The sequence below is a fragment of the Ahaetulla prasina genome, chromosome 5 (genome assembly GCF_028640845.1).
Source record: "Ahaetulla prasina isolate Xishuangbanna chromosome 5, ASM2864084v1, whole genome shotgun sequence".
Classification (NCBI taxonomy): Eukaryota; Metazoa; Chordata; class Lepidosauria; order Squamata; family Colubridae; genus Ahaetulla; species Ahaetulla prasina.
This window is the reverse complement of record NC_080543.1, coordinates 21,875,646-21,896,228: the sequence shown is the minus strand read 5'-3', so window position 1 is coordinate 21,896,228 and position 20,583 is coordinate 21,875,646. Positions and strand designations below refer to the sequence as shown.

Sequence of the window (20,583 nt, the reverse complement as noted above, 5' to 3'; positions counted from 1 at the left end):
TCAGGTCCAAGGCCGTCATGGAAGCCATGAACTCCCGAGCTACCGTCGATGACGAGCCGGACGATGGCAGTTAAAGTCCCCACGACTAAATGTCTGGGGGTCTCAACTGCCACCCCAGCAAGCACCTCCAGGAGCTCGGGCAGGGCAGCTGTCACGTAGCAAGGAGCCAGGTACGCGACCAGCAAGCCCATCTGACATCTATGACCCCATCTCACAAAGAGGGATTCGCACCCGGCAATCTGAGGTACAGTGGTCTCCCTCGGCTCTAGACTCTCTCTAATCACAACCGCCACCCCACCACCCCTACCCTGGCCCCTCGGCTGATGAAATGCTCGGAAACCCGGTGGGCACATCTGGACAAGGGGCACGCCCCCTTCTGGGCCCAACCAGGTCTCCGTAACGCCCATAAGGTCCGCGGCACCCCCCTGAATAAGATCGTGAATTAGGGGGGCCTTATTGGCCACGGACCGTGCATTGCATAGCATCAGCCGAAGGCCAGGGCCCTGAGGATCCTGACCATCCGGGGAACGGGAGAAGTTTGAGGGCCCGGGGCGCGCGATCGCCTGTAGGCATCGAGCGCGCACCCCCCTAGCACGATATGAGCCCCCACTTCCGCCATATCTGCCCCTCCCCCTTACCGTGGAAATAGCGCCACCCTCGACCAATGGAACACCGACTCCCCATGACCTCGGACCCACCAACCCCGCCACGAGCATGTGCAGGAACTGGACTCCCCCGACGGGTTACCCCAACACCCACCCCTTCCTCCCGCCCCCAACCCAAGCCCGTCGGTTTCCTCCCCTTAAAATCCCCTTTAAAATTCCCCTTAAAAAATCTATTAAAACAGCCAATTAAAAAACCCCTAAGCCTCCTATTTTTCGCATACACTAAATAATTAAATATAGTCCTTTCTTTTAAAGCCTTTCATGGTTCATGTAGACTAAGACAGGTGACAGAAATATGCAAGAATCATTACCCAAGCAATGAGGGCTGAAACATTCTTTAAGTCCTGGGAACCAAGATAGTATTTGGAAGGACCTGCCCTGATTCACTGGGCATAAATCACTGCCCTGATTCACTGAGGAAAAGCTGTCAGTGAATATAGTTCATGATGTTGTGTCTGCACCCCCCGAGTCGGGCCCCCTGCCAGAAAGTGACTCAGAAAGTGAGGGGGAAGAACCATCAGGGCTTACCTCTGGAGCACCAGCTTCCCTGGCTCAGCTCCAGGAGCCAGAGGCAGGCCAGGTGGAGGAAATAATGAGGCCTCCGTCCCCTGACTATTTCCCCCCCAGGCCACGCCTCCAGACCCGGCTGATGGCAATCAGGCCTGGCTGGACCCTAGGTTTCGTAGGCAGGAGAGGCGGGAACAACAGAAGCAGGGGTGGGGCAGGCCTAGGAAGTGCTGAGTCATGGAGCCACACCCCACAGGATATAAAAGCAGCAAGGGCTGCTACACCACTTTGTGGCGAGCAAATCAACTGCTTAGAGGGAGAGAATTAGAGCTGAAGTCCTGTTTGTTCCTGGTTTCCTGGCTGACTCATTGGCATCAAGAGAGATAACAGAGACACTTGGCATACGCTCACTAGTTTGCTGCCAGAGCTGTTAGTTGCCGGCTAATTAAGTCATCGCTCATGTCTCCCGAACTGTGGAGGGGGACAGAACACATGACTGGGAAGATATGGTAACAAGGTCAGCCAATGAATAGGCATAGTAACAAGGTCAGCCAATGGGAACCGTTTCGGAAACTGAAACTGGAAGGAGCCTGGGCGTGGCTCTATTAAGCTCTGAGCTCTGAAGCTGAAAACTAGTCTGTCTGCTGAACTGAAACTACAACTCATCTCTCATGTTCTCTCGGCTGCCTGTGTTTTTGTTTTGCTTGTAAGTCTCTACCACGTTGGAAGAATCAGCCATTGGTATTGTATATTTATCTTCATGCGTTATATTGTATATAAAGAGAAGTTAATGAAATCCTGCTGAATCAGTTATCTGTGTGTGTTTTCTGCAACAAACTCTTGACAAAAGCACTTATAAGATTCTGTTATTTTAGCCTAAATCAATAAAATGAAGTTCTAGCCTTGCTCTGGACTTGATTTTCAGGTCCGGTTTGCCTTGTCGGGCTGACAATCAGGGCCTGGATAGCTGCAGAATTATCTTCTTCCTGAAGGCTCTGCCTGCCATTTGAGAAGTTTCTCTCAGAATCCAGATACTGTGATCCAAAACCCAAGAAAGACACACTGAGGCTCCTCTAAGACATCTCCTTTATTATTCCTCACCAATAGACAGAAATCTTGCCACTAAAACAGACTACTTGCACCATCAAGCATATACACCAAGAACTACTAGAGAGGTGCCGTCTTAACTCTTTTTCTCGCACACAAACTATTTAAGGTAAAGGTAAAGGTTCCCCTCGCACATATGTGCTACTCGTTCCCGACTCTAGGGGGCGTTGCTCATCTCCGTTTCAAAGCCGAAGAGCCAGCATTGTCTGAAGACGTCTCCATGGTCATGTGGCCGGCATGACTCAACACCAAAAGTGCATGGAATGCTGTTACCTTCCCACCAAAGGTGGTCCCTATTTTTCTACTTGCATTTTTTACATACTTTCGAACTGCTAGGTTGGCAGAAGCTAGGACAAGTAACAGGAGCTCACTCCATTACACGGCACTAGGGATTCGAACGGTTGAACTGCCGACTTGTTGATCGACAAGCTCAGCATCTTAGCCACTAAGCCACTGTGTCCCTCATTTGAACTTTGGTTTAAATAGTTCTCTCTTCCTCCCCTGGAATGCAATCTCTCTCCCTCCTGGGTATCACAGATACTTACAGAATGTCATCTGTAGGATCACAGAAACAGATACTTTAAATCACTGCCTCCCTTTTCTGAAACAATTCATTCTATTTTAATGCTTGTTTTTGTTAGGATTTCAAAACTGGTTATTTCATCTGGACTTTGGAAGCTAAGAGACTTATCACAGTCAATCTTGGTTAGTGACTGTATTAAAGTTGTTCCTTAGTGCTTGAGATGATTTCTTGAATTATTATGTTTATGTTGTGACATTAGTTTTTAATTATAACTCTTGCGTAGATCTGAAAAAGTGCAGAGAAGAGCAACCAAGATGATTAGGGAACTGGAAACTAAAACATACGAAGAACAGTTACAGGAACTGGGCATAGCTAGTCTAGTGAAAAGAAGGACCTTGGGAGACATGTCAGCAGTGTTCCAATATTTGAGGGGCTGCCACAGAGAGGAAGATGTCAACCTATTTTCCAAAGCACCCAAAGGCCAGACAAGGAATAATGGATGGAAACTGAACAAGGAGAGATTCAACCTGGAAATAAGGAGAAATTTTATGACAGTGAAAACAATCAACCAATGCAACAGCTTGCCTTCAGAAGTTCTGGGAACTTCTTCACTGGAAGATTTCAAGAAGAGACTGGACTGCCATCTGTCAGAAATGGTATAGGGTCTCCTGCTTGGGTGTAGGGTTGGAGTAGAGGACCTACAAGGTCCCTTCAAACTCTGTTAATCTGTTAATCTATAAATTGCTCAGCATCACTGCCCATTTTCTCCATACTGAAGACAATGTGATAAGTTTGGGCTTATTGCTTTTTGAGTGAGTGACAAAATTGGTAACACAAACCATATACCGTATGTGGTATATGGTATACCACCATATACCATATACCACATATCCCCTGATTGTACAGGGGAAGGTATACCCCTACTTCAGAATCCAAGTGGAAGTCGGACCCAGAATTTAGACAAATGATATATTGTTGAGTGCCAGAATTGTTGATTGGATACTGTTAGGAAACTGGCAGAATAATTAGAGTGGCCATTGTCTAGGTATCTGGGACATTTGGAATGATGTTATGGGGAAGACTTATTTATTTATTTATTTATTTATTTGATTTGATTTGATTTTTATACCGCCCTTCTCCCGAAGGACTCAGGGCGGTGTACAGGCATAATAAAACCGACAATACAATATACAAGTTTAAAATACGATTTAAAAAACTTATTTAAATTAGCCCAGTGATTAAAATTTACCATACTAAAAAACCCCGTTTAAAATTAATAAATTTAACATTAAAATCCCAATTTAAGCCAGCCCCGCGCGGATAAAAAGATGAGTCTTGAGTTCGCGACGAAATGTCCGAAGGTCAGGTATTTGGCGTAAACCCGGGGGAAGCTCGTTCCAGAGTGTGGGAGCCCCCACAGAGATTTAAGTGACTTAAGTGATTGCTTGTAGAAAGGTGGTGAGAAGTAATGACGGATGTTGTCACTTAGAATAGTATTAATCAGAGGCAGCTGAAGTGAAAAAGGGAGTCTATGTAAACTGAGTTGCAGTAATCTAATCTCAAAATGATGAGATTGTCACCAGTGCCTATTGCTCCCAAAGAGGAGCAGTTGGTATACTCACTAAAGCAGGGGCCTGACTTTATTTATTTATTTATTTATTTATTTATTAAATTTGTATACCGCCCTTCTCCCAAAGGACTCAGGGCGGTTCACAGCCAAGTAAAATAGACAATATATAAATACAGTTAAAATGCAGTTAAAAAACTTATTAAAATTGGCCACAATTAAAATTTAGAGCTAAAACCCGTTTAAAATTAATAAATTTAACATTAAAATCCCAATTTAAGCCAGCCCCGCGCGGATAAAAAGATGAGTCTTGAGTTCGCGACGAAATGTCCGAAGGTCAGGTATTTGGCGTAAACCCGGGGGAAGCTCGTTCCAGAGTGTGGGAGCCCCCACAGAGATTTAAGTGACTTAAGTGATTGCTTGTAGAAAGGTGGTGAGAAGTAATGACGGATGTTGTCACTTAGAATAGTATTAATCAGAGGCAGCTGAAGTGAAAAAGGGAGTCTATGTAAACTGAGTTGCAGTAATCTAATCTCAAAATGATGAGATTGTCACCAGTGCCTATTGCTCCCAAAGAGGAGCAGTTGGTATACTCACTAAAGCAGGGGCCTGACTTTATTTATTTATTTATTTATTTATTTATTAAATTTGTATACCGCCCTTCTCCCAAAGGACTCAGGGCGGTTCACAGCCAAGTAAAATAGACAATATATAAATACAGTTAAAATGCAGTTAAAAAACTTATTAAAATTGGCCACAATTAAAATTTAGAGCTAAAACCCGTTTAAAAACCCATAAATTTAAAAACTAACCCAGGCCAGCGCAGATGAATAGGTAGGTTTTAAGCTCATGCGAAAGGTTCGGAGGTCCGGAAGTTGGCGAAGTCCTGGGGGGAGTTCGTTCCAGAGGGCGGGAGCCCCCACAGAGAAGGCCCTTCCCCTGGGCGTCGCCAGACGACACTGTCGCGCCGACGGCACCCTGAGGAGTCCCTCTCTGTGAGAGCGCACGGGTCGGTGAGAGGTATTCGATAGCAGCAGGCGGTCCCGTAAGTAACCCGGCCCTATGCCATGGAGCGCTTTAAAGACGTTCACCAAAACCTTGAAGCGCACCCGGAAGGCCACAGGCAGCCAGTGCAGCCTGCGCAGGATAGGTGTCACTCGGGAGCCACGAGGGGCTCCCTCTATCACCCGCGCAGCTGCGTTCTGGACTAACTGTAGCCTCCGGATGCCCCTCAAGGGGAGCCCCATGTAGAGAGCATTGCAGTAATCCAGACGAGACGTCACAAGGGCGTGAGTGACTGTGCACAAGGCATCCCGGTCTAGAAAGGGGCGCAATTGGCGCACCAGGCGAACCTGGTGGAAAGCTCTCCTGGAGACGGCCGTCAGGTGTTCATCAAAAGACAGCCGTTCATCCAGGAGAACGCCCAAATTGCGCACCCTCTCCATCGGGGCCAATGACTCGCTCCCGACAGTCAGCCGCGGACTCAGCTGACTGTACCGAGATGCCGGCATCCACAGCCACTCTGTCTTGGAGGGATTGAGCTTGAGCCTGTTTCTCCCCATCCAGACCCGTACGGCTTCCAAACACCGGGACAGCACTTCGATAGCTTCATTGGGGTGGCCCGGTGTGGAAAAGTACAGCTGGGTGTCATCAGCGTACAGCTGGTACCTCACACCGAAACCACTGATGATCTCACCCAGCGGCTTCATATAGATGTTGAACAGAAGGGGCGAGAGAATCGACCCCTGCGGCACCCCACAAGTGAGGCACCGCGGGGTCGACCTCTGCCCCCCCGTCAACACCGTCTGCGACCGGTCGGAGAGATAGGAGGAGAACCACCGATAAACGGTGCCTCCCACTCCCAATCCCCCCAACCGGCGCAGCAGGATACCATGGTCGATGGTATCGAAAGCCGCTGAGAGGTCTAATAGGACCAGGGCAGAGGAATAACCCCTGTCCCTGGCCCTCCAGAGATCATCCACCAACGCGACCAAAGCCGTCTCAGTGCTGTAACCAGGCCGGAAGCCGGACTGGAACGGGTCCAGATAGACAGTTTCCTCCAGGTGCAGGGGAAACTGATATGCCACCATACTCTCTACAACCTTCGCCGCGAAGCGAAGGTTGGAGACCGGACGATAATTACCTAAAACAGCCGGGTCCAGGGAAGGCTTCTTGAGGAGGGGCCTCACCACCGCCTCTTTCAAGGCGGCCGGAAAGACTCCCTCCAACAAGGAAGCACTCGTAATCCCCTGGAGCCAGCCTCGTGTCACCTCCCGAGTGGCCAGCACCAGCCAGGAGGGGCACGGGTCCAGTAAACACGTGGTGGCATTCAATCTACCCAGCAACCTGTCCATGTCCTCGGGAGTCACAGGGTCAAACTCATCCCAAACAGCATCACCAAGACCGCCCTCAGACGCCCCATCCGAATCGCCACAATTTTGGTCCAGACCGTCCTTAAGCTGAACGATTTTATCGTATAGATAACCGTTAAACTCCTCAGCACGTCCCTGCAACGGGTCATCCCGCTCCCCCTGGTGAAGGAGGGAGCGGGTCACCCGAAACAGGGCAGCTGGGCGGTTATCTGCCGACGCAATGAGGGAGGAGGGGTAGCAATGCCTCGCTTCCCTCAGTGCCACTAGGTAGGTCCTAGTATAGGATCTAACTAGTGTCCGATCAGCCTCTGAACGGCTGGACCTCCAGGAACTCTCTAGACGTCTTCTCCGGCGTTTCATCCCCCTCAGCTCCTCGGAGAACCAAGGAGCCGGTTGGGATCTACGCCGGGTCAGAGGCCGCAAAGGCACGACACGGTCTAAAGCCCCAGCCGCAGCCCGTTCCCAGGCTGCAGCTAGTTCCTCTGCCGTGCCGTGAGCCAGACCCTCAGGAAGTGGCCCAAGCTCCGTCTGAAACCTCTCTGGGTCCATTAGGCGCCTGGGACGGTACCAACGTAATGGTTCCGTCTCCCTGCGGTGTTGGGTAGCGGTCAGAAAGTCCAGGCGAAGGAGAGAGTGATCTGACCATGACAAAGGTTCAATGACTATTTCCTTTAAGTCCAGATCTCTCAACCACTGACCAGAGACAAAAATCAGGTCCAGTGTGCCTCCCCCGATGTGACTTCCTTATAAAAAGCCAATATAACTATGTGCAGGAGAATCATGAGGTTGAAGGCCTACACAGAGTACAGCCCCCTCAAGAGCCAATGGAGCAGCTGGCATGGACTAGGCTCCAAACACTTCCATTTTGCTAGGAATCACATTTTAGCCAGCTTTCATCTCTTGGAACTCCTCATTCCTCCTGCTTCCCACTTTATGACTCTTTATTATTTCAATGTTTCAGAAATGATCTTGGATGCATTCTGACACCAATTTATTTATTGAGAACTTTTTTAGTATTTCTTACCGATTGGAATATCTCAATCTCTCACAATGCTGACTATTATTTCAGACCTAGGTCTTTTCTTCTCTCCTGCTTGTTACTGTCAAGCAAAGAAAACTTTTCCTACTCTCAGTATCTTGTCAGAAATAATTGGTTTGACAAGAGAAAAGACTATATATTGGGGAAGGGCTGTTGTTGTTCCTTGCTGGAATATATGTGGGCATTTCTCCAGAGGCCAAGAAGTTTTTGTCCCTTTAAATTTATGCAGTCATTCACTTCGTGGAAATGTCACTCGAAGCATAGCATACGAGTCTTTTTTCCATAACACCTATGTCCATAATAATTTCCATAATACCTATGTCCACATAGGTATTACATATGGAAATAGAAAATCTACATTTAAATAACAGGATCTGAGATTTGTGCACAGAATATTTATTTATTTATTTATTTATATTTATTTATTTATTTATTTATTTATTTATTTATTTATTTATTCGTATTTATTCTAGTATGCTGCCCATCTCACCAGCGGTGACTTACAGACGTTCAATTAAAATGCACTATAAAACACTGAAACAATAAAAAAACAGTAAATAATTTTAAACAAATTTAAAATTCAATTAAAATAAAATTAATCAGGATGGAGAGGGGGGGGAACAAAATGCTCACAAGACAGAGGCGGGGTATCATCTACCCCAGGGGTCTTCAACCTTGGCAGCTTTAAGACTTGTGGACTTCAACTCCCAGAATTCTGGAAGTTGAAGTCCACAAGTCTTAAAGTTGCCAAGGTTGAAGACCCCTGATCTACTCCATTAATTACCTCCAAAAGTGCAACACTTCCAATGGGGCCCCAGCTAGATGGCACAGCCATGTTGTCGTGTCCCACTCCTCCGCTGACGGCCGGGTCAGGGAAATCCGAATCAGGCTTTCCTCTGCAGCTCTGTCCAAAGTCCTAGCAAAGTCCTCAGAGCAGGCAGGAGACCAGAAAGTGACTTCAGCAAGATAAGTTCGACTTTTTGCCTGACTCAGAGACTGCCAGACAGTAGATCCTTTATATAGGCCATGGGGTGTGGCTCCATGACTCAGCACTCATTAAGGCCTGCCCCTCCCTTCCTTCTGTTGCCTCCGCCTCTCCAATCTTCTGATGCGAGGATTACTCCAATCAGCTGTTGTTGGGAGTAAACCCTCCTCAGGCTCACCTGCTGTGGAGGAGGGGGAGGGGTCTAGCTGCTCCGTTTGCCTGGGCATGGAGTCAGGGCTGGGGCAGGGAGATGCTCCTTCTTCTGCAGTTTGTGGGGGCATGGAGCCAGGACTGGGACCGGGAGGCATACATTCCTCAGTGTGCGGGAGCAGGTAAGAAGGCCCCGGCTGCTCTGAGGGCGGGCAAGACACAACACATGTCTTCAAGGCTTTCTGGTAGGTCAAAAGGGTGGGTGCAGATCTCACTTTGATGGACACAATGTTCTAAATTAGAAGACAGGAGCCACGACAGAAAAGGCTCTTCTTCTGGTCACTGACGGCCAAAATTCCTGATAGAAATTGATTGTTTAAACAAATATCCCACAAGTTGACTGGCAAGGGGAAGCATCTTGCTATGAGTGAAAAAGAAAGGGAATGCCTCTTCTATGGTGCTACCCTAGCTTTTTAAATACCACTTAATGCATTTGCTAATGTATTTTTATACTTTTTTTATAATTAATAATTTAATGATTGGCATTATTTAGCTATTATTAGCAATAATAATAAAAAGGTAAAGGTTTCCCTCTCAGTCATGTCCAATTCTATAGTAGGTGCTCATCTCCGTTTCTTGACTGAGGGAGCCAGTGTTGTCTGAAAACAATTTCCATGGTCATGTGGCCACCATGACAGAGTGTTGGGGTGGTCTAGAGGTGGAGCTCTCGCTTCACAATCAGGAGTCTGTGAGTTCAATCCTAGGCAGAGGCAGACATTTCCCTCTCTGGGCACATTGAGAATATATCTGCTGAAATAAATCTCCACATTGGCGACAGGAAGGGCATCCGACCAGTAAACCCTCAGCTCCATTCAGTTGCCCAGACTTCACCCCACAAGGGATTATGGGGTTGTTAAAAGAGGATGATGTTGACAGCATGACTACAGATAGTCCTCAACTTACAACCACAACTGAGCCCAAAATTTATGTTACTAAGTGAGACATTTGTTAGGTGAGTTTTGATCCATTTTACGACCTTTCTTGCCACAGCTGTTAAGCGAATTCACTGCAGTTGTTAAATTAGTAACAAGGTTGTTAAGTGAATCTGGCTTCCCCATTGACTTTGCTTCTCTGAAGGTCACAAAAGGGGAATCCCATGACCCCAGGACACTGCAACTGTCATAAATATGAGTCTATTGCCAAGGGTCTGAATTTTGATCACGTGACCACGGGGATGCTGTAATGGTTGTTAAGTGTGAAAAAATGGTCATAAGTCACTTTTTTCAGTGCCATTATAATTTCCAAAATTCACTAAATGAACTGTTGTGAGTTGAAGACTACCTGTGTATGCCAAGGTGCACAGAACACTGTTATCTCCTCACCAAATACATTTTATCTATTCACATTTGCATTCTTTCAGGCTGCCAGGTGAGCAACATCTGGGGCAATTAATGGGTGCTCACCCCATTGTGCGGGGTTTGGGTCTCGAACCCGGGCTGTTAGTCCTCCAGCTGACGAGCTCACTATCTTTAACTGCTGAGCTATTGCATCCCCATCAACGGGGGCGTAATAAGAATAAAAGAATCACCCATCAATTCCAATTGTTATTCACGTATTTTCTACTTGTTTAGGAAACTGTGCCATTGTATATGTGATTACAGTCAAGCCAGACTGGAAATGAGTAGAAAATTGAAGGGTTACTCCCCTTAAGCACCAACTCTAGCTGCTAAGGAGCAAGAGAAGAAGAATAAGGATATAACTCCTTATCCATCTCGCTCTACAATGAATATAAGGTGAGAAACTTCAGCTGGCTGTGACTGTCCATGCAGGACCATTTCTTCAGAATGATGCAGCTGCCTTGGGCAGCAGATGCTGTCTGTCTGAAAACAGAACAGTATGTGCTGCATTCTCTGATCCCTATCTGAGACGTGGTAGAGGATAATGTCCCAATGGCAGTGCTGAAGTTAAGATGTATTTATGTATTATTATCTGGGAGGATTGCCAGCTAATGCTGAAAATGCAGCAACGTTAGCCACCTGTATCCTCCCACTGAAATAGAAACTTAGCCCGAGATGATCCACAGCTGGAAATTGGAAATCTGCCCTTGAGATGGAAGAAAGATCCACCACCTCTCTCCCGTGATCACCCTCGCCATGCTTTCCTCCCACACAACAGCACTACCACTTATCCTCCAGCTGGCAATTATCTAGTAACCTATAAATGTCACTCTGAATTGCAAGGCATGGTGAGATGCTCCAACACCATCCTCAGAATAATATCTTTAGGTCAAAAGCCAGTGCGGTAAAGCTGCTTCAGAAAGTTGTGTGCATTAAAGTCAATGAAATGGCTTCTGTAGATGTGCCCCAGTGTTTGGGAGCTGACCCCAATTCATTACGTGTACTGTTGCACCCCTCAAAGTGGTTGCCTTAATGGTCAGGAGAGCTGTGTGGAAAATTAGAAAAGAATAGAATAGATTTTTTTATTGGCCAAGTGTGATTGGACACACAAGGAATTTGTCTTAGTGCATATGCTCTTAGTGTACATAAAAGGAAAGATACGTTCATCAAGAATCATACGGTACAACACTTAATGATAGTCATAGGGTACAAATAAGCAATCAGGAAACAATCAATATCAATATAAATCGTAAGGATACAAGCAACAAAGTTACAATCATACAGTCATAAGTGGGAGGAGATAGGTAATAGGAATGATGAGAAGATTAATAGTAGTGCAGATTTACTAATAATTTAAGTGAAAGATTAAAGTATCACCTAGAATTTGGGGTTACTCTGGAAAAATCTCCATGACTGACGCGGCTGCAGCAATTAAAGAGCACAGTCAAATCATTCATCAGTACAAAGCAAAGCAAACTTCTTTCTCCCACGGTAGCATGTAGGAGTTACTTTAAAGTGGGAGCAGCAAGCTGATTCTATTTTGCTGTTGATCTCAAAATTGTTTCTGGGTGGGAAGATGGTCTTTTTCTTCAAACATCTGTGCAACAATTCTGCAGTCTGAATATTACATGAAATTTCACCCACCCATTATAAATGCCATACAAAAAAAGTTGTTGGGAGGAAACGGCATGCATTTTTAGAATTTCAGAATGGATAAATCTCAGTATCTGTTTTTAGGATCTTTTTAAAATCCAGCTTGATGATGATGATGATGAAGTTGATGATAGATGTTATAGATTTTTCATCACACTTAAGCACATTTTCAAAATGTGAGCTTCTCCAGCACTTTTTGAGACTTTGCAGTAGGCTTCCTATTTTCTCAAGTTTGAAATCTGTGGCTGCAATCCTGAACTTATGGGCTCACCATTTCCAACTCAAATCTACTGCAAGCTTCTACTTTTAAGGTAACTTATGTTACATACCCCTGGCACGTATGTGCTAGTTGTTCCTGACTCTAGGAGGTGAGTTCATCTCCATTTCAAAGCCGAAGAGCCAGAGATGTCCAAAGACGTCTCCGTGGTCATGTGGCCAGTATGGCTAAATGCCAAAGGTGCAGGGAACACTGTTGCCTTCACACCAAAGATAGCCCCTATTTTTCTACTTGCATTTTTTACGTGCTTTCGAACTGCTAGGTTGGCAGAAGGTGGGACAAGTAACGGGAGCTCATACATGGCCCTAGGGATTTGAACTACTGAACTACCGACCTTTCGATCGACAAGCTCAGTGTCTTAGCCACTGAGCCACTGCATCCCTTGTCTACTTTTATTTGAGCTTAAATTCTGCTAACAGAATAGAATTCTTTATTGGCCAAGTGTGATTGGACACACAAGGAATTTGTCTTTGGTGCATATGCTCTCAGTGTACATAAAAGAAAAGATACATTCGTCAAAAATCATAAGGTATGACATTTAATGACGGTCATACAGTACAAGTAATAACTGCTACATACCTAAAATAAAAAGTGCTGTTTCATTTTTACATTTCAATTCCAGTAGAACAAGAGGAATACAGACTGTACACACAGAAGCAAATTGCAAAGGTTTTTAAAATGGAAACATCTGCTATTTACAGAGTACCTCTTCCCACAATAAAAATCACCTTTTTATTTTTGTTTTTCTGTTTGTAAGACACCAATGAGCCTAGACTTGTCAAAGAAGCAAATATAAAACAACAGATGCATGCCAGCATATCCAGGGATGAATAACTTATGCAGGACTCAGCAGGGCTATTAAATATAACGGCAGGGATGATGGCGTTTTAACACTATAGGGTGTAATGGTCTCTTCCATAAAATGGTTGAAAGTCTGAAAAGGGATATTTGACTTGTCAAGCAAGCAAACACTCTTCTTTTGATTTATCTCTCAAGAGCCGAAGTTTTCGTTGCAGTTCTGTGGCAACAATATACTGCTCTCAAATGATCAGGGGTGGAGGTGATCATCGTTCACGTTATACAGAGGTAATTCATTCTTTAGCATAACCATGCGCTTTTGTATCAGCCTACTTTATCATTGCTGTGATCCATTAACTCAGAGCTCTTCCAGAGCAGCACTGCGTTACTTTAAACAGCAGGGACTATGTTACCCTCTAAATGACTTCAAATAGACCTTGCTTGACTATCATCGTTAGAAATAAGCTAACAAAATGGATGAGGTGTTGCCGTTTCTGAGTTCAAGAGTGTGGGAATGATGAAAACTTACGGATGAAAGGAATTAGATTCTGAATTGCTAGAGCTTTGAATTAGATAATGACGTTTTTCCATCTGCCACTTCCATACATTTCCTATACTCCCCTTTTTATTGCAATAGATTGCCCTGATTGCCTCAACCATTCAATGCATGACGGCCAGTAAGTGAATCTTCCATCAACTTGGGATTTAGGGAAGAGAATGCTTGCAACTCAGGGTTGAACTATGGGGTCCTTGCTGCTCTTTGAGCTTGGCTGTTTTCTTGCAGATGTTTGTTTATTTTTATTTATTTTTACTTATTTATTTTGTCAAGTACATATTAGATAATATATATAAGCATGAATTGAATACATAAAATGAATACAATCAAAGGGAACAATAGGACAGGAACGGTAGGCACGTTGGTGCTCTTATGCACGCCCCTTACAGACCTCTTAGGAATGGGGTGAGGTCAACAGTAGACAGTCTTAGGTTAAAGTTTTGGGGTTTGGGGGATTTATTTATTTTATTTATTTATTAATCACATTTATATACCGCCCTATCTCCCAAGGGACTCAGGGCGGTTCACAGGCAAGTAAAAAGCACATATAAATACAAACTAAAATAACAATTAAGAAACTTATTCTACATGGCCGAATTATTAAAAAACAATATAAATAATAAAACCCATTTAAAACCAATATAAATTTAAAATCTAATCCAGTCCTGCGCAGATGAATAAATGTGTTTTAAGCTCGCGACGGAAGGTTCGGAGGTCCGGAAGTTGACAAAGTCCTGGGGGGAGTTCGTTCCAGAGGGTGGGAGCCCCCACAGAGAAGGCCCTTCCCCTGGGTGTCGCCAGACGACACTGCCTAGCTGATGGCACCCTGAGGAGTCCCTCTCTGTGAGAGCGCACGGGTCGGTGAGAGGTATTCGGTAGCAGCAGGCGGTCCCGTAAGTAACCCGGCCCTATGCCATGGAACGCTTTAAAGATGGTTACCAAAACCTTGAAGCGCACCCGGAAGGCCACAGGTAGCCAGTGCAGTCTGCGCAGGATAGGTGTCACACGGGAGCCACGAGGGGCTCCCTCTATCACCCGCGCAGCCGCATTCTGAACTAACTGAAGCCTCTGGATGCCCTTCAAGGGGAGCCCCATGTAGAGAGCATTGCAGTAATCCAGACGAGACGTCACGAGGGCATGAGTGACCGTGCATAGGGCATCCCGGTCTAGAAAGGGGCGCAACTGGCGCACCAGGCGAACCTGGTAGAAAGCTCTCCTGGAGACCACAGAGTCTGGTAGCGCACTCCAGGCATTAACAACTCTGTTTCGGAAGTCATATCTTCTGCCATCAAGTTTGGAGCAGTTCACTTTAACTTTGTATCTATTGTGTGCTCGTGTATTGTTGTGGTTGAAGCTGAAGTAGTCATTGACAGGTAGGACATTGTAGCAGATGATTTTATGAGCTATGCTCAGGTCATACCAAAGGCGGCGTAGTTCTAAATTTTCTAAACCCAGAATTTCAAGTCTGGTGGCATAAGGTATTTTGCTGCGAGCAGAGGAGCGGAGGACTCTTCTCCTAAAATATCTCTAGACTCTCTAAATTGTACTAATGTCCAATATACAGTGTGGGTTCTAGACAGATGAGCTGTATTCAAGAATTGGTCTAGCAAATGTTTTGTATGCTCTGGTTAGTAGTGTAATATCACTGGAAAAGAGGCTACAATTCTTAATGCCTTTTTGGCAATGTTGTTACAGTGGGCTTTGGCACTTAGATCATTTGATATGAGTACTTCAAAATCCTTGACAGAGTGAGGGTCATCTACAAGGTCATGTTCACTTAGCTTGTATTTTGTGTTCTGATTCTTTTTACCAATGTGTAAGACAGAGCATTTGTTGGTTGAGATTTGGAGTTGCCAATTTTTTGACCATTCTGACACAAAGTCAAGGTCTTTTTGAAAGGTAGCAGCATTGTTGGTAGTGTTAAATAGTTTAACATCATCAGCGAAGAGAACACAGTTACTTAGAACATGATCATAAAGATCATTTATGTATAGTATGAAGAATGTTGGTCTTAGAATGCTGCCTTGGGGGACACCGCTATTGACAGGTGCAGGATGTGATAGGGTGCTCCCTATTTTGACCGCTTATTGTATGTTTGACAGGAACGCAGTTATCCAATTATGGAGGGGTCCGGAGATGCCACAGGATTTTAGTTTTAGAAGTAGTTTGTCATGTACCACTGAATCAAAGGCTTTACAGAAGTCTATGTAAATTGCATCTATTGCTTTGCCCTGATCAAGATTTGTAATCCATATGTTTTTGCAGTGTAGAAGTTGTAGATGACAGGATAATTTTTTTCTGAAACCAAATTGTTTATCAGAAAGTAGGTTGTTTGTTTCTAGATGGAGGGTAATGGATTGGTTGATGATTGATTCCATTACTTTGCAGGTGATGCAGCATAAAGAGATTGGTCTGTAATTTTCAATTACCAAAGTAATTTTCATTACCAAAGTAGATAATATCATCAATGCAAGTTCAGAGAACATGAAGGATCCCATAACTTGGGACTTAAGTCATACTTTTGTCGATAGGATTTACCTCAAATTACTCATATCCTTCATGCTAGAACTAATGGAGAAAAATTATATTTAATATAAGCAGTAGAAGCTCTGCTTTGCCAAACCCTAATGGCACCTACAAAAATAAGGACAAATAGGCTGAAAAACAGCATCTATCCCAGAGCAGGAATTATAATGAATTCTACTGTACAGTGCAATTTTAATGCAATATCAGGGGGTTTCAATTCAATCGCATAGAATGTGAAGGATGTGTGTTTTTGTTTTATTTTTATAGTTTTCTTATGTATAACATACACTGAAGATGGCATTTAATTTTGTTGTACGAGGTGCAATGACAATAAAGTATTACTATCTCTTTCCCTTTTAATAAGAGACATAAAGGTTTGACAAATGGAACAGAGAAGTAATGAATTCTAGGGGTATGTAGTGCTTTGATTTTAATTCCAAAATAACGCTTCAAGAACACAGAATCTGTGGACAGGGAATACATTTATATTGCTGTGACCTCCAAAATTCTCTTTGGGAATTGAATTCAAGGTGGTACATAGACCTACTGAATTAGATTTCATTCAAAACAATTCTTTTTTACCTATAGGATGCCAACAGACATTTTAAGGCTTAAACACAAATATGCTTTTTAAAATAAAACTAAAGATTGCCCATTTGATTCAGTATCTGATTCAGTCAGGTTTGTGTTCTTTTTGTTATAAACCTTAAAGTCATTCCTTGTTCTAAGGAAGGATCTTTAACATAGGAGTAAGTGGCACAAAAGCTGTTCTAGAAACTATCTCTTCCTAGAGAAAATGAATGTATTTGCAAGAGTTAGGACAGAAATGAAATTTATTGGAGCTATGGATTTTTATTTGGCTGAGGGTTCCTGAAAGTACTTTAATATTCCAAAGTAGAATGATGACAACGACATAAAGATTCTAATATTCCCCCACCCCTTCTGAAATTAATCTGTGGTAACTGACTATCCTTAGGACATCTTTCAATTTATTTCTTAAAAAAAAGTATTCTTTTCTTGGATGTGAATAAGCGTGGCAGTGACAAAATAATAAGAAAGGCTGTAAGGGCACTGAGGCAATATTAAACACATTTTGAGGCTTTTGTTATTAATTTTCCCTGCTTGACAGAATAGCAAGGGAGTAATAAGAGAAAGATTGTCATTATAGTTATCCAGGTGGAAAGGAATAACCCAAAAAGTTCATTGCAGATTGATGGAAGGGCCAAGAAGTTTTGGAAGAAACTCTTAACTGACATCACTGTGTTCTGACCAGGCTCCCAAACTCTGTCGTTAAATCAATAATTCCTTTATTAGGAGTGCCAGCAGCCCCAGCAAAAAGCCTCTCTCTCTCTCTCACACAGCAGGCTAATAAGAGGGAGATGAATAGTTGTCTGCCACACCTATTCATCTCTGCGTACCACCAGAGCAGTGGTGGCTCTTCTGTCTCAAGGATCGGCCCATAGATTTCCACTGTTCTCCTCTCCTCTGCCTTCTATGCATCCGCATGTCAGGCACTGGACCCAGCTATTCCGCTTCTTTCTCATCAGCCACCTTCAGACCTGGGGCTGTTGACTCTCCATCTGAGGCCTGATGGACAGATCAGGCTCCACCTCTGTGTCTGTCTCTGTCTCTCTCTGACAGCTCCATTCCCCCTCAGAGCTCTCAGGTTGCTTTGATGCTGGCCCTGACTCCCCCGCCGCCTCCTCATCTGATTTGGCTGCTGGAAGGGTCAGCGGCCGAGAGGCCACAAAACTATGATTGACAATCGCAAAGCACCATATTAATCCAGTTCAAAGGTATTTGTCTGAAAGTGTAAACTAGACACATGACGTACTGGAAGTTGGTCTATAAAAACTGTTTCGTCCCAACTGTAAGGTTGTGCAAACCCTAGTAAAGAGTACCCACCATATAATTCAGGAAAAAGATGCATTTGGTTTAAGATGTGCCAACATCCATAGACACTTTGAGGCATCTCTTTCTTTCTGCTCTGAAGTCTCACATAGCCCTCCCTCCCTCCCTCCCTTCCTTCTGACTTAATAGATATTTTTTTAAACCCATCAGGAAAATACAAATTGAGTCATCTGGTAGAGGCATGTGAGAAAGGATATATGTTTAAAAAAAAGTTTAAAAAAAGTTTAATTTACTTGGACTTCAGCAAAGCATTTGTTAAAGTAGACCATAACCTACTACTAGATAAAGTAGAAAAATGTGGGTTAGACAGCACCACCACCAGATGGATTCGTAACTGGCTGACCAACTGTACTCAACGTGTAGTCCTCAATGGAACTACATCCACATGGAGGGAAGTATGCAGTGGAGTACCCCAAGGCTCTGTTTTAGGCCCAGTACTCTTCAACATCTTCATCAATGACTTGGACGAGGGGATAGATGGAGAACTCATCAAATTTGCAGATGACACCAAGCTGGCAGGAATAGCCAACACTCCAGAAAATAGGCTCAAAATACAGAAGGATCTTGACAGACTTGAACATTGGGCGCTAACTAACAAAATGAAATTCAACAGTGAAAAAAGTAAGGTTCTACATTTAGGCAAAAAAACACAAAATGCACAGGTACCGTATATGTGGTACCTTGCTCAATAGTAGTAACTGTGAGAGGGATCTTGGAGTCCTAGTGAACAACCATTTAGATATGAGCCAGCAGTGTGCAGCAGCTGCTAAAAAAGCCAACACAGTTCTGGGCTGCATAAACAGAGGGATAGAATCAAGATCATGTGAAGTGTTAATACCACTTTATAATGCCTTGGTAAGGCCACACTTGGAATATTGCATCCAGTTTTGGTTGCCACGATGTAAAAAAGATGTTGAGACTCTAGAAAGAGTGCAGAGAAGAGCAACAAAGATGATTAGGGGACTGGAGGATAAAACATATGAAGAATGGTTGCAGGAACTCGGTATGTCTAGTTTAATGAAAAGAAGGACTAGGGGAGACATGATAGCAGTGTTCCAATATCTCAGGGGTTGCCCCAAAGAAGAGGGAGTCAAACTATTATTCAAAGCACCTGAGGGTAGAACAAGAAGCAATGGGTGAAAACTAATCAAGGAGAGAAGCAACTTAGAATTAAGGAGAAATTTCCTGACAGTTAGAACAATCAATAAGTGGAACAACTTGCCTGCAGAAGTTGTGAATGCTCCAACACTGGAAATTTTAAAGAAAATGTTGGATAGCCATTTGTCTGAAATGGTGTAGGGTTTCCTGCCTCGGCAGGGGGTTGGACTAGAAGATCTCCAAGGTCCCTTCCAACTCTGTTATTATGTTATGTTATGTTGTAAGTTATAAGTAATGGCTACAATTTATCACAAGAACAATTCAGAATATTAAAACATGTAAGTTTACTATCATGTCTTAAAAGAAACCTTTGCAAAGCTTAGCTTTGGTTCTATTACCTAACAAGCCTACCCTGTTGAATTATTTCTATATTTCTCATATCTTCATTATTCTTTACTTACATTTTCTTTATTCCTAAAGATTTAGACAATGCTTACTCAAAATGTCCAACTGGGGTTTTTTTGGCCTGTGTGAATGTGCTTTTCTCCTGTACAACTTCCATTGGTGACAATGGAATCTTCTCTTTTACATGATGTTGAGTCAAGTGATTCTAAACAAAATGGATTTTTCCCCCTACAAAGTGTCTCTTTGGTACTAAGTGAAATAAACTTCAAAACATATATCCGTATGATTGTATAGCCCGGGGATCCAGGAGTACGTTCATCTTTTCAATTAGAGAAATAAACAGGGGAATACAGCACCACTTTGTATGACTGTAGGCAATAGAGACAATTGGATCAACCCCATCAAGCACGAACTTGAAATATTTTCCTTGTTTGTCACACAGTATATCTTGCATTCGAGTTCTCAACTTATTAATTTTTCAAATGAAGTATATATCCCCACGCCTGACTGTGGATACATGTCAGCCGATGGAATACCTTCCTAATGAGATTTTGGGTTCTTGCTTTCCCAGAATTTAGTATCTCTCCAAAATTTTAACTTTTAATTATTTTAATGGTCATTTTTAGTTTTAACTTTGACTCCAGTTGTATCAGATTTATCATTATTTTATTCCCTGTGCTTTTTAATTGTGTTGTAAGCCACCATTAGTAATGGAATGAACAGCGAGCAGATAAAAAAACCACCGCAACCCTTGACATACTTGTGTTCTCAGTTCCTAGCTTACTGACAAGCTATTAAAGCAAAATGGGGGGGGGGGGAAGGTGAAACAATTGTTGTGATCGCAGCAATAAGCAAAAGATTCATATCCATAAATGCAAAATAGAAGCTCAAACACAAGAGCCTTATATTTCTGCATAGCTAATGTAGATTTCATAACATGTTGACAAAAATAACTGACATTGTAAAAAAAAATGATCATATTTGCAATGATATAAAAAAAACCCAGCAGTATAGATTAAAAACTGTCTGTTAATTTCTGATGAGCAG

The 20,583-nt window shown here is 43.5% G+C and overlaps 1 protein-coding gene across 3 annotated transcripts in view; it reads right to left on the bottom strand.

Moving 5' to 3' along the window:
- GRIA4 (glutamate ionotropic receptor AMPA type subunit 4) overlaps window positions 1–20,583 on the bottom strand; it is a 324,862-nt gene that overhangs the window by 150,845 nt on the left and 153,434 nt on the right. The gene's annotated exons all lie outside the window — the stretch shown is intronic.